This window comes from Phoenix dactylifera, chromosome 10 (assembly GCF_051530095.1).
Source record: "Phoenix dactylifera cultivar Ajwa chromosome 10, Ajwa_hap1_PhDact_Kaust_v1.1, whole genome shotgun sequence".
Classification (NCBI taxonomy): Eukaryota; Viridiplantae; Streptophyta; class Magnoliopsida; order Arecales; family Arecaceae; genus Phoenix; species Phoenix dactylifera.
In genome coordinates, this window is record NC_143199.1 from 5097501 (window position 1) to 5102500 (window position 5000).

The window sequence follows — 5000 nt, forward strand, 5'->3', positions numbered from 1 at the left end:
GGCGCGGCCGGGGCCTGGGCGGGCGCGGCCGGGGCCTGGGCGCGGCCGTGGCCTGGGCGCGGGCGCGCGCGCCAGGCGCGCAGCGCGGCCGTGGCCTGGGCGCGGGCGCGCGCGGCCGCGTGCGGCTGGGGCTCATGGGCGCGGCTTGGGCCGCGCATGGGCATGCCATGGCTTTGGCACGCTGGGCACCGTCTTGGCCGACCTTGGAGGCACTTGGCCAAGCATTGGAGGCCTTGGCTTGGCCTAGGCTTGGCCAAGTGTGAATGGGCTTGGCCTATTGCGAAGAGTCACGGCAAAGGTTCGACCGAAGCTCGCGGCGCCCCGGACGGAGCCGGGCCGCTCCCGCCTTTGCCGCGGCGCACGGGCGCCGCCGCCGTCCGGCCGTCGCGGCGGCCGCGCACGGCACTTCGGCTTCCTCCGTCGGCCCTCCCGGGACGCGCGACCCGTGCGACCGGGACGCGCATCCCGTGCGACCGGGACGCATGTCCGGGCGGTTCCCGTTTGCAACGCTCCTCGGTACTTTGGAACGCTTGGGGTGGGCTTTGGGCGGATGCCCCGCTGGGGTGGTAGGGAGGGGGGGCTGCTGCCGCCGCGGCGGGCCTTCCGCTCCACTCCGCACAAGCCCGCCGTGGGCACTCGCTGCGGGCGTGCCCGGCACCGTTCGTCCTCGAGGGATTCGGCCCGTCGGCTCGCTCGGATGGGCCACGCGCAGCGGGCCCACGACGGAGCCGGCACGCTCCTTCTGCTGGCGCGGCGCTCGGTCTACGCCTCCGGCCGGCCGTTGCGGCGGCCGTGCACGGCGCTTCGGATCGGTCGGCCCGTCGTCCCGTCCCTGACGAAGTTTTCGCGGCCGCGCGCGCGCGGAGTTGGATCGGCCTTACTTGGTCCGATCCTTCGCCCTCGCATGTTGCGTGGGCTCGGTCCCGTCCCGTTCGGTGAAATCTTTGTCCGCTCTGGTGCGTCCCTGTGGGTTCCTTTGTCGGTTTTGCGGGTTCGGCCGGGCCTTCCGTGCCGGCCCGTCGGCTCGCTCGGATGGGCCCCGCGGAGTTGGCCCACGACGGAGCCGGCACGCTCCTTCCGCTGGTGCGGTGCTCGGTCTATTCCTTCGGTCGGCCCTTGCGGCGGCCGTGCGCGGTGCTTCGGATCGGTCGGCCGGTCTTCCCGTCCCTCATGAAGTGTTCGCGGCCGCGCGCGCGCGGAGTTGGATCGGCCTTACTTGGTCCGATCCTTCGCCCTCGCATGTTCCGTGGGCTCGGTCCCGTCCTGTTCGGTGAAATCTTTGTCCGCTCTGGTGCGTCCCTGTGGGTTCCTTTGTCGGTTTTGCGGGTTCGGCCGGGCCTTCCGCGCCGGCCCGTCGGCTCGCTCGGATGGGCCCCGCGGAGTTGGCCCACGACGGAGCCGGCACGCTCCTTCCGCTGGTGCGGCTCTCGGTCTACGCCTCCAGCCGGCCCTTGTGGCGGCCGTGCGCGGCGCTTCGGTTCGGTCGGCCGGTCTTCCTGTCCCTCACGAAGTGCTCGCGGCCGCGCGCGCGCGGAGTTGGATCGACCTTACTTGGTCCGATCCGTCGCCATCGCATGTTGCGTGGGCTCGGTCCCGTCTCGGTGAAATCTTGGGCCGCTTTGGTGCGTCCCTGTGGGTTCCTTTGTCGGTTTTGCGGGCTCGGCGCCGGGCCTTCCGCGCCGGTCCGTCGGCTCGCTCGGACGGACCGTGCGCAGGTGGTCCCCGACGGAGCCGGCACGCTCCTTCCGCTGGCGCGGCGCTCGGTCTATGCCTCCGGCCGGCCCTCGCGGCGGCCGTGCGCGGCGCTTCGGTTCGGTCGGCCGGTCGTCCCGTCCCTCACGAAGTTCCTGCGGCAGCGCGTGCGTGGAGCGGGATCGGCCTTACTTGGTCGGATCCGTCGCCCTCGCCTGTTGCGGGGGCTCGGTCCCGTCCCGTTCGGTGAAAGCTTTGCCCGCTCTGGTGCGTCCCCGTGGGTTCCTTTGTCGGTTTTGCGGCCTTGGCGGCGGGCCTTCCGTGTCGGCCCGTCGTGGGCCCGCTGCGCGTCCGTGCGCGGTGCTTCGGATCGGTAGGCCCGTCGTCTGGGTCCCTTACGAAGCTTTGCGCGACCGCTCCTTTGTCGCCGGTCCCCTGTTAGGGCTGACCGAGCCCTCCGTTCGCCCCCTGGCCCGTCGCATGGGCCCCCGGCGCCTCCGCGGCGCCCCACCGAAAACTGTCACGACGCGCATCCAGCGCCGACGAGGTCGCAGGTTACGTGCGGCAGCCGGGGGGCTAGGCCGAGCGGCGGCGGGCCCGCCCACGGACGGGCGCGGGGAGGAGCGCAGCCGGCACGCGGCGCGGAGCGGCGGCGGCATGCCGCCGGGCGGCCGTCGGCTCAACCGTGCCCGAGTCCCGCGGGCACCGCGTCGCCCGGCCGGCGCGAGCGGCGGCGGGCCCGCCCGCGGACGGGCGCGGGGAGGAGCGCAGCCGGCACGCGGCGCGGAGCGGCGGCGGCATGCCGCCGGGCGGCCGACGGCTCAACCATGCCCGAGTCCCGCGGGCACCGCGTCGCCCGGCCGGCGCGAGCGGCGGCGGGCCCGCCCGCGGACGGGCGCGGGGAGGAGCGCAGCCGGCACGCGGCGCGGAGCGGCGGCGGCATGCCGCCGGGCGGCCGACGGCTCAACCATGCCCGAGTCCCGCGGGCACCGCGTCGCCCGGCCGGCGCGAGCGCACGAGGGCGGGAGGCAACCGGGCGGCGCCTGCGGAACCGGATGCGACGGCCGGCGCGGCACGGCCCCGACGGGTCCGCACCAAAGACCAGCGCGGTGCGGATCGACCGCTGATGAGGTCAGAGGTTACGTGCGGCAGCCGGCCGGCTGGCCCGAGCGGCGGCCGGCACGCGACGGGGATCGAGCGGCCCCGACGGCTTGCAGCCGGGCGGCCGACGGCTAGGCCGTACCGGAGTCCCGCGGTCGTTCGGGCGAAGGGGCGCATGCTGCGGGAAAGGCCTGCGGCGGCGAACCGTCCGCCCGGCCGGCCAAGCCTTCCGCGGCGGCGCGCACGTGGCGGCGCGGCCGAGATGACCGAGCGAAGCCCCGGCGATGGGCGGCGCGCACGTGTCCGTGCGGCCGAGATGACCGAGCGAAGCCCGGGCGGCGCCCGCCGTGCGCCCTGCCGGATCGCGCCTTCCGCCGGCGCGCAACGCCGGTCCCGCGTTCCGGCCGCGGGAGAGGCCTGCGTCGGCGAACCGTCCGCCCCGCCGGCCGAACCTTCCGCGGCTGCGCGCACGTGTCCGTGCGGCCGAGATGACCGAGCGAAGCCCCGGCGACGGGCGGCGCCCGCCGTGCGCCCCGGCGGATTGCGCGGCCCGCCGGCGCGCAACGCCGGGCCCACGTTCCGGCTGCGGGAAAGGCCTGCGGCGGCGAACCGTCCGCCCCGCCGGCCGAACCTTGCGCGGCGGCGCTTACGTGTCCGTGCGGCAGAGATGACCGAGCAAGCTCCGGCGATGGGCGGCGCCCTCCGTGCGCCCCGCCGGATCGCCTGCGAGCGGCGAGCGTCCGGGCGGGCCCCTTTCGCAACTTCCCTCGGTACTCTAAACACCCCTTGCCTCTCGGTCTTCCCCCCGACCCTCTCGGTATTTGCTCGGATATGTGCATGCATCGTCCCTCGTCGCCTTCGGTTATCCTCCCCGGGGTGGGCTTTGCGCCGACGCGCCAACGGGGTGGTAGGGGGGCTGCAGCCGCGGCCGCCGCGTTTCGCCATCCGCGCGTGCGCCGCCGGATCCGAGTGGAGGTCGCGGGCGACTCGTCGATGCTTGTACTAGGGGCGCATGCCGGCAGCCCCCCGCGGGGTGCGAGACCCCCGATCGGCGTGCGAGGGACGGGCGTCCGGGCGGGCCCCGTTTCCAACTTCCCTCGGAACATTAAAACCCCCCGACCCCCTCGGTCTTCGCTCCGGCCCTATCGCTATTGCTCGGATATGTGCATCCACCGTCCCTCGTTGCCTTCGGTTATCTACCCCAGGGTGGGCCTTGCGCCGATGCCCCGATGGGGTGGCAGGGGTGGGGCTGCCGCGGCCGGCGCGTTTCGGCATCCGCGCTTGGGGGCTCGGACCCGAGTGGAGGTCGCGGGCGGCTCGTCGATGCCTGCACCGGGAGCGCATGCCGGCAGCCCCCCGCGGGGCGCCGGACCCCCGATCGGCGTGCGATGGACGGGGGGAGGGGCGGGCCCGGTTTGCAAATTCCCTCGGTACTTTAAAATCTCACGGCCCTGTCGGTGCTCCCTCCGGCCCTATCGCCACTGCTCGGATATGTGCATCCACCGTCCCTCGTTGCCTTCGGTTATCTACCCCGCGGTGGGCTTTGCGCCGATGCCCCGATGGGGTGGCAGGGGGGCACGCTCTAGGCCGTGCCACGGGGCGCGGGCGCCGGCGCCGTACGTCCCTCGCGGCGGCCGTGAGCGGCACCTCGGCTTGCTCGGTCTGTCCTCCCGGGACGCGCGACCCGTGCGACCGGGACGCGCATCCCGTGCGACCGGGACGCGTGTCCGGGCCGTTCCCGTTTGCAACGCTCCTCGGTACTTTGGAACGCTTGGGGTGGGCTTTGGGCGGATGCCCCGCCGGGGTGGTAGGGAGGGGGGGCGGCTGCTGCCGCGGCGGGACTTCCGCTCCACTCCGCACAAGTCCGTCGCCTCGCGGCGGGCGCGCCCGGCACCGTTCGTCCCCGAGGGAGCCGGCACGCGCCCGCCGAGGCCCCGGCGCATGGGCGCCGCCGCCGGCCGTCCGCGCGGCGGCCGTGCGCCGGCTTCCTCCGTCGGCCCTCCCGGGATGCGCGACCCGTGCGACCGGGACGCGCATCCCGTGAGACCGGGACGCGTGTCCGGGCCGTTCCCGTTTGCAACGCTCCTCGGTACTTTGGAACGCTTGGGGTGGGCCTTGGGCGGATGCCCCGCCGGGGTGGTAGGGAGGGGGGGCTGCTGCTGCCGCGGCGGGACTTCCGCTCCACTCCGCACAAGTCCGTCGCCTCG